This window comes from Rhyacophila brunnea, unplaced genomic scaffold (assembly GCF_057557595.1).
Source record: "Rhyacophila brunnea isolate RB1 unplaced genomic scaffold, BYU_Rbru_1.0 scaffold_8, whole genome shotgun sequence".
NCBI classification, from domain to species: domain Eukaryota; kingdom Metazoa; phylum Arthropoda; class Insecta; order Trichoptera; family Rhyacophilidae; genus Rhyacophila; species Rhyacophila brunnea.
In genome coordinates this window covers 30,854,216-30,868,426 of record NW_028233350.1, presented here as the reverse complement: position 1 = coordinate 30,868,426, position 14,211 = coordinate 30,854,216, and the positions used below count along the sequence as shown (strand labels likewise).

The following is a 14,211-nucleotide window of genomic DNA, read 5'->3' as shown; positions in this document are numbered from 1 at the left end:
GTTTAAGCTAGGCAAGTCAAAGTTTATATGATTCAACAGAAAATTTAAAAACGTTGTATATGAAAAGTTCTTTTTAACCTGTAATTATTTCCGTTGATTTTGGCAGACCAAAATTTAGGGGAGGGTCAATTTTTGGTATCATTTTGTTTTTTACACATTTTCTCCATTTATTATGTGAACGGTTTTATAAAAAAAAACTACTGTCAGTCTACCGCACTTGAGACATCAGCACGCCTCAGTTTTGAGTTTCCATCAAATTACTCATATTTTTCAGCGATATTATATAATATATATTATGTGTCAAGTACGTTGTCAAGATTTTTGACGTTAATTGCTAATTTTGTCATTTGAACTCAGCAAATATTATTTTCTCTCCGACTTTAATTGAATCTAATGACGAGGTAGGTACTTGTTAATTCTATCAATTCTTGATGACACAATATATAACAAAACAAACTACTTCAATTCTTTGTATTGTTCCACTATTGAAAATAGTCGTATATATGTGTGTTTTCTTATCGGGAATATAAGTTATATATCTAACATAAATATTAATAAATGTCTGAAGCACGCATTGACAAAAAATCGCAGCGGGAGCACCTTGTAAATAAATGTACATTTTCTAGGCTTTACAATAAATGCGACCTTTTCATATCGTGTTACTGTACCAATATGTTCACTGTTCAGACAAATCCCGATATAGTTGATATAACCCAATGTAAGCAGACCGCATGTTGAGAAATATCTCGGATAACGGAGGGGAGATAAAGACAACATATGACAAGGTTTTTCATTGGGAGTGGTTAAAGCTTTCGGGACTAAAAGATGTTATTTTTATCACTAACAGTGAAATTGTGCTTTTAATTCTTTGTTGAAATCTTAGTAGGTATATCATTTTCAATGGGGTAACAGCTCAATTTGTAAAATGAAGTTCTACCAAGTAAATGCTAACTTAATTAATAAATGCCTTACGTAGGTACTTGAATGGACCCTAAAGGAAAGGGAGCGGAAGGCAATCGATGCCTTCAAAATGTGATTTTGGAGCGGAACACTTAGTATGTATTTGAACAAAGCATAGCACAGCACAATCCAGTCAATCAAGATACTCCAGACGAAGAAACGGCGCTCGACAATATGTAGGTATGCGACGCATTTTTTGCAGACTGAAGATTATTGGACATATTAGCCACCAGGTAAGATTAGCAAAGGAAAAACGTCGGCGCGGTTGGAACTTACTGTGGGTAGCCTTCATTCTGTCCTGCGAGAAGCAGATATCCGAGATGGCTGAATTTCAGGGTAGTCATGATCCTCAGCCACGAATGAACGACTAAGGCCCGTTTCAGACAGACACCGGAGTTGCGCTCGTATATAATAAGGATGACTTTGTATTCGAATAAAAGGGCCTTTGTATTATGTTTATGAACGTCCCGAACTAATGAGTCAAAGCGTGTCCGGTACACTTTTCCGTCGGCCGCTACAATCTCAAGCCGCCGATTCACTTGTTTTTATGACTGCAGCCAGTTTTATGTTCTAATTTATATCGCGAAATTATGCGTTGACTCATTAGCCCTGGGCGTTCATAAACATAATACAAAGGCCCCTTTATTCGAATACAAAGGCCTAATTATTATATACGAGCGCGACACCGGTGTCCCGTCTGAAACGGGGGTAAGCCGGCTCTCACATCAAAACTCGTCTCACCTACAACGTGTCAAATACGTCTATGTGACGTCATCGTTATTCACAAAACACATGTTGCCAAATGGAGCTCCGCAGATTGGTCGAATGCGACTGTTTCGTTTGAAAAAAAAACCGCTTCTGTTGGAATCGACAAGTTGCATGCTTCTGAAGAGTCGAAGTCGCATACAAACACCTACGAATTAGTCTTTCCTGTACAGGCTTGCCAATCGCCGCAAATATCTATATACGTAAGTAGATGTGCACGGTCTTCACGAGCAACACTGGATCCCCGTTCCCGGAAGGCTTGATTTATGGCTGCGCCACACACGAGGCGATAAGATTTGATGAGATGAGATTTGTGTGAAGCATATTAAAACCTACTCGAATAACCTTTTTATTATGAATGTACAGTTTTTTTTTGTGTTTGTATTAAGTAATTGGGGTTTTTGTATGGAATATTGAGTCTATACTAAATACCTCAATGCATGCTTTATAAATGTCACAATCGTTTTTTGAGCCACTTTTGTCGCAGCGACATTCCACGGTAAATAAATTTGAGCTGCTAACGTTGGGATGTATGTACCTGTAATCCGTAGGCTTCCCTCTATGGCTCTACGGCTCTACGACCTCTATGAAACGTACTTGGGCAGAACATAATATGTACGGCCATACGTGACGACGAGTGTGACGACACACTCCACATAATATTGTACGCTTACAACTTTCTAATGTGCTATTTGTACGGTGTGTATGGTGACATTGGCGATGATCTTGTGTACATACTAGAACTAGAGTGTTCCTATCTATATTACCTAACACCGATATTATTTACCGCGTTTATTTATTTATTTGAATTATTTATCTTGTGGCAATGCAGCTATTCCCAAACTTGTTCTTGTTCTACGACTAATACAGTAGTGAGTAGTCAGTAGATAATGTACAGATTAGAAAACATAATAAAACTAATCACTGTGCGGGTTACAAAGAATAAAAACAACATAATGCTCATCGAGTAATAATACAAGAAAATTTTAAATAATTGTTAAATAGGTTTAAAAAATTGAATAAACTCTAAATTGTAGGTTTTCGAGGAATTTTAGGGAATGTCCTAACATTTGTATAGAAAGGCAAGAGCTGCCCAAGAATCAACAAGCTGTTGGTGCAATCGAACTGTCCAACTTGGTCGCAAAACAGTTTGTCATACTACAATTTTGTCATACTACGTTGTATTAGTTGCATTTCTCCCATAACTTTCTACCCTAACGCATGACCTGAGTATCTGTGTGTGAAATTTGAATGTATTTATTAGTCACTATAACCAATTTAAAAAAAGAATATGTAGGTACTTTTATTTAAAAAAAAAAAAAAATCAACATTAATCTCAGAGTATTATATAGAGAGCGCCTATTTTTTGGCAAAATGAAGCCGTGTTTCTTGCGTATAACGCATAGTAGAACCTCGATTTTATTATTATCAACCTATGAAACGTTATACCATCGTGTTGCTTAGTACGGCTGCCAAAGTTAACCATATACCTATTCTACTAAAATAACTAAAAATAATTACCACTAACTTTATATTTATCACAAAAACAATAAATTTCAATAACACGTGCTCGCAGTTTTCAGTCAGTCAAATCCATTTTTACCGGCGACACTTACAAAAACATTTAATTCTAAAGTAGAGCGTGCCGCATGCTTACTCACTCGCACTTATGATTCGTTTTTGTTCATTTGACATTAATACTTACTGAAAAACTTTAGACCTTAGTGACTATCATCTTTGTAATTTAAATCATAGCATATATTATATATATATATATATATATGTGTATATTACTACGAAGATTTATAGCAGAATTAATCAATTTGCTAATAACTATTAATTAAATTATCTTTATTATGTACTGAATATCTGTAAAATTTACTTTAGTACCTACTTACTTTATGTACCTACATCGTTTGTTTTTATTGCACGGATTTTTTCGTGCTAGTAAAAATGTAACGTGATATTAAATCCACAGTTAATCCTTCACTCGCGACAGTGCGCCACTGTGACAAAGTGCGCTCAGCCGAATCCATTGTCACGTGTTTTATAATTCACGCGTTCCAAATTCGGAGCTTTTCTTCGTGTTGACCTAGCGACACAATAGACCGGCGCGGCGGCGGGGTTCAGGACCGCTCACTTCAATACACACCCACCTACGACTTATTATTATTATTGAATGGGAAAGTTTTCCGCCGGACCCCTAACATCGGATGTGTACGCCACTGGAAATAATACGGTGGCGTTTTTCATGGAATTTTAAATTGTAGTGTAGATACACAATATCCAAACCTCTGCTAGTAAAAAGGGCGTAAGTGAAATGTTGGCGAAAATTTGTTATTTATGAGATTACTTTGTTTAAATATTTACATTAAGATTCCCAACCGGTGTGACGGGAGTGATTGTGAATTGTAAAACAGTAAAGTTCATACGTCTAATCCAGGGTATGCCAAACTTTTATAGTTCGCGGCACAGTGGTGAATGGGATTTATTCCGCAGCACACCAAATTAAAATGCCTTAAAAAGGAATTGTTCCTTATTAATATGAATAAAGGAAATCATAGTGTAGGTAACAATTTGTTTAAATAAGATGCAATTGATTTTAGAAAGAATTCTATCACAACGCGGCTCTAAATTAGATAAAAAAACACGTAACTTCTCTATCATCTGTATAATCTCGATTTTTAAATCTCATTTCCACGAGCGCTGAAAAACCAAATTTGCAAAGATATGACGATCCAAACGACAACAGAGATTTAATTGCTGCTGTAGTCAATCGAGGATATTGACTCCAAAGTGATATCTCAAATGCTGACAAATCTAGCTCAGAAAATGAGGCTTTGTGCATAGGGTCGTTTTTTAGGTCTATTAAAATTTCCTCCTCTGTAGTGTCAGTTGTCGCGGCACACCCTGATGCTTCTTACGGCACACTGTATGGCAAACACTGGTATGATGAATGAAATTCGTTTATTTGACCTGAATTATTAAGAATTTGCTTAAAAGATATTTTTGTGGTTAACTTTTACGTCTACTTCTGACCATATAACTATGTAATATTTTATATTTACTGCGAAACATTCAAAAATGTTGTCGGTACAATAAAAAAATAGTGGTTCCTATGGTTTGGTCATTCAAGAGTTTGAGAAAAGCGATGGATATTTTTAAGAGCATACATAAGTGAAACGGAAAATAATTTTCAACGGTAGGTAATTTGTTTTGTGATGGCGTCGTAGGAATATATTCTTATATCGTGTAAAGATGACAAAAAAACGTTCCGCATCTACTTGAAAAAGAAAACATGTCAATGTATATACTATTATTATTACGAATATAATAATAAACATAACATTAAAAGGACGCATGTTGAATTTTTATGATAAATTATATTTCGTACGGCTCGCGTCATTTGCACAATCCGCGCATCGCCTAGTCACGATCTTTTTAGACCATGCCTCAGCTGAAGTATAGCCTTAATGTTCTGCAAAATTTTACAACGAAATAAATGTGCAGTCACGCGAAAATACTGAAAAGTAATGTCATTTTTAGAGTCGAAAAATTACGTCAGCAAGAGTTATTCCATGATGTAGTTACAGTTACGACCATTTATTTGTTCTTCTTCTTCTTCTTTCTCGGCACTACATCCCGGGTCAGGATTTGGCGTCCTCTACAATTGTCCTCCACACGCTCCTTTCCCTGGCTGCTCTTCTCCAGTCTCCAGCCCTCCCCATCTTTCTCCAGTCCTCTTCGATACAGTCAGTCCACCTCTTCTTTGGTCTGCCCCCAGACCGTTTCCACTGTGGGATCCACTTGGTCATGATTTTTGGCGTCCTGTGCTCAGGCATTCTCCCCGCCTGTAGCCATAGGATTCACCTAGGTTGCTGCCAGTCCCAAGCCCGGATGAAGGAGGAGGGTTCATCGTAAGGCTAATCACCCTACATGGTAAAAACACCCGATTACGAACACCAACACAAGCGCCTCGGAACACAGGACCCCTATCAATGAAAGACCATTTATTTGTATGGTAGCGAAACATATACGAGTATTTATCGAATCCAAATCAAATTAACTGTTAATATATATCCAATTAAATTCAATTACTACTAACCACCGACCTAATCAGTTAAGATACTTTTACACCTCTGAGGTTCATAATATTATGTGCCACATGCCCGAAATGATTTTCAAATTTTAAAGTATTCTATTGATCTTTCGCATAAAAAAAATGATTACAAAGTTTTTTTGTGTTACTTTTTGAGATTTCAAGATCCTACGTAAACGCGAAACATTAATGTGAAAGATACACTTTTTTGACATTATTATGTCCTTTATAAATAATTTTTATTATGTAAGTACTTAAGTTTTTGGCAATAATATTATTACCACTTTTAGAAAAAAATGCGTTGTAGTTGTAGATATATTATTCTCATGCTGGGTTTTGTCTATAGAAAAGTCGCTCTTGCTGTTTTCCATTTTTCATTTTAGCTGTGAAAAGTTATACATACTATTTTACGTATTTTTCTTTTCTTTTAATATCTCTTGTCAATTTCATTTAGCAGATTACATGGCGAAAGTTATCTGAGACATTAACTAAGTATCTTATATTCCTTGTGTTTCTATTTACTTGCGGAATTTATATTCCTTGTGTTTCTATTTACTTGCGGAATTATTATTCCGCAAGTAAATAGATAATAGAGTAAATATCCGCTTCCAAAATTTAATGCCTGAATTCGAAAGGCAGCACAATCGATTACTGAGTATTTAGGATTCGAAATTGCTAAGCTTTTTATTCCACGTGTAAAGTTATATATATATATATATGCAGCACATTCGCTTGGAAGCAACCGCAGAATTTGGTTGATTTCACAAGTCTGGGGGTTAAGTACTCAAAAGAACTAGGCACAACAATTTAAATTTGTGATAAAATTAGACTTAATGTTTATATATTTTTTCTCTCACACATGCCAAATTCAGCGCATCCAACCATGTTAAACATTTCAAGTGTGATACTCGCGTAACTTATACATTATATTATTATTAAAATAATCTATTATGATGATACACCCATAATATAAAATATATAACACGTTTGTTTTTGTCTAGTATAATAACATAATTTAGACATTTTTTTTGATGATCATCTACTTCTACTTGTAAAACCATATTATATACATAATCAATACAATTCAATTTTTTTAGTTCTTTTCAATTTTAAAAGTAATGGTTTTATCGCTTATGACATTTTCAATTAATAATAATTATATAATAAATGTAATATGAATTGAATCAGTCTTTACTTGGCAGAATTCTATTTTACAAATGATAAATAATATTAAATTCTACATAATGTTTTTACTACAAGATAGTCTTGTGGGCATCATCATCAGTTGTGGTCGACCCACTACTGGATGACGACCTCCCCTAGCTCTCTTCATTATTTTCGGTTCCTAGTTTTTTCTGCCACGTAGTCCACCGCACTCTATGAGGTCGTCTATCCAGTGGATTTTAGGGCGTTAAGTGCCCCTTGGGTACCACTGTATGACGGCATTTGTCCAGCGGTTGCCCACTCGCCGAGCGTCATGTCCTCCCATTGCCATTTTGATCTACTTAGCGACCACTATCACATCGCGTACTCTTGTCTGCTTCCTTATCCATTGGGTTATTTTGTGATCTTAACGCGTTATGCCCAACATCGTGGCCCCCACATCCTGAACCGGGCCCCCATGCTAGGATCTTTGGCGGGCCCCCCTACTTATCTCTAAGAATAAAGGCAGTGTGATGCTCTACAGTAGCGTTTTCCAAATGGTGTATGCGGTAAAATTAATGTGTATATATGTAGTGTTTTTTGTTGTATATTTTAATACATCCATTTGAATTAAAGAGTTGTCGAGTGTCGATACACAATTAAAATTTTTATCGTACAACCATATAATTTTAGGTAAAAACATTATTGAAGGAAAATAGTGCCGCAGGCGACTTTTTTACTATTACAGCAAATTTGTGTTGTGTGTTTATCTCACTTATCTGGTCGACTGGCCTCGCCGGGCCCCTCCAGAGCCCTGGCCCCAGGCTAGAGCCCTGTCAGCCCCCCCCCCCTTGTGGGGGCCATGCCCAACATGCACCTTTCCTTGTCACGTTGCACTACTCGTAATTTTTGAATTTCTCTTACATTAATAGTCCATGTTTCACATGCATACGTGAGCGTGGGTAGGACACATCGGTTGAACACTTTACGCTGGGAGGAATGCACTCGATGCTCGATGATGAATCTCGTCACGCATACCACCATCAATTTACATTGGCGATATGTACTACCAAACTAGGTAGTAAAAAAGCATCCTGTAGAATTTAATATAATCTGTATTATCATTAGTAAATTTAATATCTATAGAAGGTACTAGATGGTTTTCAAGAAAAAATGCGGCATTTCAAAAATCACAAAATTTATTTTCTTATCAATTAATGACATGCGTATCACTGAGCATGGCATTATCTTCATACAGAGCTTTGATGCGTGGTAAAGCGTTTTCAAGTATATTTTAGCACGATAGGAAAGTATTCAATTTTCGTTGCGTTCGAGATTTTATAAATCTTGATAATTTGTCAATTTTATTTTCTTACTCCATTAATACTATGTAAGGCAACACTGCAGCATCGTGCTTATCGAAAACTATTTGATTTCATGACGCCCATGTGAAAGAATACTTATGTGGTCGTAATAAAAACTGCCAATGACCGCGTGTGATACATTATATTCATTAGGTAACTATTGTAATATTTTTTTGCTTTTGTTATATTGTATGAAAAAATGAATAACAGTAGCATGTCTTCTATTTCCACGGTAAATTTGAATTTCCTTCTCTAGCTACTTTTTTGTTACTCACCCGAAATATCGAACCGTATACCTATGTGGTCGGATTCCTGTGACCCAGATCTTAATTGAACTGGTCATTTCGAAAACCCCATAACTGACAGAAATCAAAATTTTCAGGAGAGATAAAATACCGTGTATTTTTGTTTTGTTTAGTGGCGTACGTTAAAAAAAACTCATCGAAAGCTGTAGAATAATATATGGAGCATTTGAGTTCCAAAATAAATAAGAAATTTTATCTAATTTAATGGCAAAATCTGTTTTAATTTCTTGTAATTCTGTTGTTTTCGAAATGAACACGTGGAATACCGTTATAATTATTAATTAATAATTAATTTCAATTTAAAAAAAAATATTTGATATAGATTATGCAAATTTCAAAAATTAAAAAAAATCAATCAATCGTCATTTTCAGTTTCTATGGTTTGCCACTGGAAAAATGTTTCATAAAAAGGGATATATTTTTCAGGAATATACTTCCGAAGTTTTTTTAAGTCATTTAATTTTTGTTGTACTGGGTCTTTCTATGAGAGAAGAATACTCATATGGAGTAATGATCCTATCTTGACGCCGGATTAAGCGTTTTTCAGTACCGAAATCCCTATCACAGAGAAGAAATGAGTGACCCCGCATTGGTACAGCATGAACAATACTATAAAATCTTTTGTCTCAGTCAAAGTAAGAAAAAATCAAAACCACAGTCTGAAAAAATGTACAGTTTTGTACTTTGCGAGAGTACAAATCGATCTATGTAGTCCATCAACAATGTGCACACTGCATTGAGTCCTTTTTTGTCCTTCGTGGTAGCAATACAATCCTGCCTTATTTGATTTAAAGTTGTGTATAAAAAAAGAGATAACCCATAGCTGGCGATAATCACAAAATTCATGCACAGGAATATTCGGAAGTGAAAGATTTTGCATATAGTCGATGTACGGTAGCTAAAGATAATCCGTGCGAAAACAACATAACTACTGCATTTATGTTGTTTTCGAAGTGACTTGAAACTTTGACTTGAAATAAAATCGTGTTGCATATTCACAATTGAGTTGTTTTCGAAGAGAATGATAGTTCTACCCTCAATAAACAATAATCCGTATTAAACCGCATTTTACCATGTTGTGTCAGTTATGGGGTTTTCGAAATGACCAGTTCAATTATAATATTATTTATTATATATTCATTTTCACAGTATGTACTGTATCCAATTCTCGCTAACTAACGAAATACCTGACCTCAATAGCTGATTTAAAATGATTTCGTGATATTATGAGATGACGTATCCGCAATTTATTGGATAATCATTTAAATAAATATCGGGTCATAATTGATTGAATTGTCATTATATTTATTATATTGTATCGATTGTACCATTGTAATTATTGAGACAGTAAATAAAATCTTGCCTACTTCATCATTACGAACAATTACTACCACCTTTCATCTGCAACAACTATCCACCGCCGAAGTGCCTACAACCTACACCTACAAATATAATATATATTATAATATGACTATTTTTGACTTGGTGCACGTTAGGCCATAACCCCCATATAATATATTAATAACAATATCTAAGTAAGTGATTATTTGAATATTTGCTTAGGGCAATATTGCCACTAGAATTTGCGACAAGACGATAGGTACTTTGATGTTTCACATAGCGTTAAATACTTACGTCTCTCACTCTCATTTGATGTGAAATATCAAATACATACCTAGTTACAGACAGAAAATAATATAATAACCATTATTCATGATGCATACATATTAAGTTGATTTTCGACACCGTGTTAATTGCTTTCACGAAGTTTTATATTTCCGTGAAAAATGTCTTTTTATTACCCCGTTCTACAGACGTATATTGTATTTTTATATTCAAAAGTTGTTTATAACGCGTCGATTTGTTGGTTATAAAACTTTTTTATGAGTTTTCATAGAGATACAGTGTGAACGCTAATTTACACACCCACCTACTTAATATTCTTTTTTTTACATGTAACGTTTTTTACGTCGTAATAATATGATGCTAAAAAAACTTTTCGAAATAGACAACGAAGCCTTAATAGATGGAAGTGAAAATTGAAAAAAGGTTACTAAATTATTAAATTATATTATTATACACTGTTATCGCCCTCAGCTATATAATAATATAATCGAAACAATTTTAGATGCAGTCAGACAATTTCACAAATTAGTGAATGCTTAGATTTTTCCAGATAAATCCTAAAACTTGAATTTGTTGCCATCGTTATGAATTATCAATCATAAATAATTACTAGATAAAAAGAACTTTTTATATACCTACAACGTTTTTCTAGCAATTATTATGCTCAATATGCTCAAACTTGTATTTAATATGAAGTAAATAAAAAACAAACAAATATAGAATACTGAAATGTCATTTTGACATTTCATTTTGATTTCCATAGTAACGCACTTATATATTAATAATTTAGTTGCTAGGACCACCCCCTTAGCAACCAATAATAGTCTTTTACTTTTTACGGATTTTTCTGAAATAACTTTCCATACAAAACAGATTTAACTGAAAATGAATTCAATTCTGCTTAAAGATGGCTAAAAGTATTAAAAGAATGCATTGGCATCGTGTTCTGATCTATTCCAAAAGTTTCAAATGTCTAGTCAGTCGGGAAGTTAATTAAAAATCGATGGCAAGATTTGTACTGGATAAACAACCACCGGACAAATAAGAATACGAGCTAATAGAAAAGTTGTAAAATAGTAAGCAGCCGTGCCTAGCTTAAGTACATTTTATAAACCGCCAAAACAGAAAGCCATCTTTCAATACCTAAATACAGAACATTAATTTATCGGTGTTTGCACATTCAACCACATTAAACACATTTTGGAAATGCTATCAAATGTTTATCAACGAATCAAACCAAATGTAAACTATAATACTATTTGTACTAGTGTTTTTCAACCTATTTTGAGTTAGCGATACACCTTAAAACTCATAATTAGTAATTATTAGAATTTAGTGGGGCATAAAAATTGTTAAGTTATTCAAGGTTTTGCTTGAAATTTTAACACATTTGCACTTATTATAGTTTTCGAAAAAACTTCACGACGCGACACACTGATTGAAAAAACACTGGTATATAATAAAGATTGTGGTAACTGATAATATGGCAACTCTAGCAAATTTTTATAGGCGTTTCAAACATAATAATGAGATTACCTACTTTACAATTTGTTGTTTATGGTTTGCATGGCATGTTGTGATTTTTCATATACTCAAGTAGTTTTTTTTTCGCGTCACAATCAGTGTTGCCAACTTAGCGTTTTTCTTACCATTTCTTCTTAATGTGCCATCCCCTAGCGGAGGTCGACCACCATCAAGGCGATCTTATCTTTGTCGTCTGCTACCCGGAATAGTTCAGTGGAGCTGCACTCGTACCAATCACGGAGGTTCTTAAGCCACGAAATGCGGCGCCGTCCTCTGCTACGCTTTCCATTGATCTCTCCTTGAATGACAAGTTGGGGAATGCTATATTTTTGTCCTCTCATAATGTACTGTAGGCCGAGGTACTGTAGTTTCCTGGTTTTGATACTACGTAGAACTTCTCGGTCCTTCCCCATTCGATTGACAACTTCAACATTTGTCACCCGGTCAGTCCAAGGAATTTTGAGGATGCGTCTTTACAGCCACATCTCGAAAGCTTCAAGTCTCCTTGACATCTCTTGGTTTAGCGTCCATACTTCCATACCATAGAAAAGAATTGAGAGAACATAACAACGTACCATACGCAGTCTCAGACCTAGGTTAAGATCTCGATTGCTAAGGAGGCGTCTCATTTTGAGAAAGGCGCTCCTTGCGATCTCAATTCTAGTTCTTATTTCCTGAGACTGGTCCCATTTCTCATTGACCCATGTACCTAAATATTTATAATGGGTCACACGTTCGATTGGTTCGCTGTTAATGACAACATTCTTACCATTAATTACATCTTAATATTTTTCTTAGTTTACATTACTTAATAGGTACATATTTAATGTAAATTCCGCCCTTCGTATTGTGCGTTTTTTTATAAAATACGTCTCATAAAGGTAGTAGAAAACCGCTGGGTACCTAATTCACTTTTGGATTACGATTATGATAAATTTAATATCATTGTCGAAATCTGATATTTGATGTACCCAATGAAGAAGATGGCCTAGTTTATCTTGCATAATGATGATGCACAAGTTTACCTTATGTTACAAAATAGTAAATTTGAAAATGTCCGCCATCTTCTCATATTTTATGCATTTTATTTCGCGTGTTACATTCTTCGACCTCTCTCGCAAATTCAATCCCCTCTAGAATTCGTCCCCTATTTTAACCTTGAACCGTTTTGTGTAACATACATACACAAGTTGGTACATTTATATATTGTGTACACTGTACATAGTTCATTCAGTCGGATTCCAGAATACAATGCGCGCGTAAATGTTAAATCTACATCCATTCTTCTAACAATACGCTTGTCCAGTATAAATTAAAAGTCAATATCGACATATCTATATTAAATAGAATAACATAAAATTATACATATATCTTAATTTGTATCGTTCTACATGAATATAAATGTAGTGTTATGGTACGTTTACATCTGACACTTATACCGTTATACTTATTTTATGTGTCTGACATAAAATTTCACTTACTGTTTACACCTGCATGGATCTGACATAAAATTCTGGTATACTTCTCGTTGAAATAAAGTCTCGACACTTTATTCAATGGCAACATTGGAATAAATATATGCGGTGTTTACATATGATATTGTAATTTATTCGGACACTTATTTTGTGTACTTCTCAAAAACGTTATGTCAGTTGTCAATATGGGAATGTTAAAAAAGAAAGCAGCGAGTGTTATTATTTTAAGTCTTTTGGCAACAAAAAGGAGGAAAAAATGGTCTAGATGGGTGCGGGAATGGATTCAGCGACGAGAAGAACTAGGTGCCTTCCGTTTAATGTCAGAGTTTAAAATCGAAGATCCAACTCAATTTGTGAACTTTAGTTTGCAAGATTGGACCTTTTGCCAAAAAACAAGACACACAATTTAGAAATGCCATAAGTGTAGAAGAACAATTAACAGTAACATTGCGATATCTAGCACTTGATCGTCATTGCATATTCAATATAATATTATCGTATTACGAGTGCAGGTGTGGGCCAAAATGAATTAGGTAATACCATTTGAAGCGCATTTTTTCTTCACAGAGTGCATCAGAATTAATCGTATGTGCCGAGAACAAGCGATATTTTATTTTCGAACAAAATCCATAGAACACGGCACATCCGATTTATTTCTCACTGTCTATGATTTTTGACAGATCGCTACAGTACATTTATTAACGTAAACGTTGGGCATACATTCATGGTGTACCTATGATAATTGATTGTCCGTTGTTTTAGAAATATACCTATGCAATTCACTAGGTACCTGTCAAGCTACGAATAATGTGTCAGGTACTTGATATAAAAGTAGACGGGAGCCCAACTTCGGTGATATATCGCGGCAAGTTCGGAATTGTCGAATTCGCGGTGTTTACATTTGCGTATATAAGTAGATTGAATAAGTGACAGATGAGTGTCGACACACG

At 34.8% G+C, this 14,211-nt stretch overlaps 1 protein-coding gene across 1 annotated transcript in view; it reads left to right on the top strand.

The window, feature by feature from the left end:
* Positions 1-14,211, top strand: part of LOC147064130 (fat-like cadherin-related tumor suppressor homolog) — a 1,128,183-nt gene that overhangs the window by 519,687 nt on the left and 594,285 nt on the right. The gene's annotated exons all lie outside the window — the stretch shown is intronic.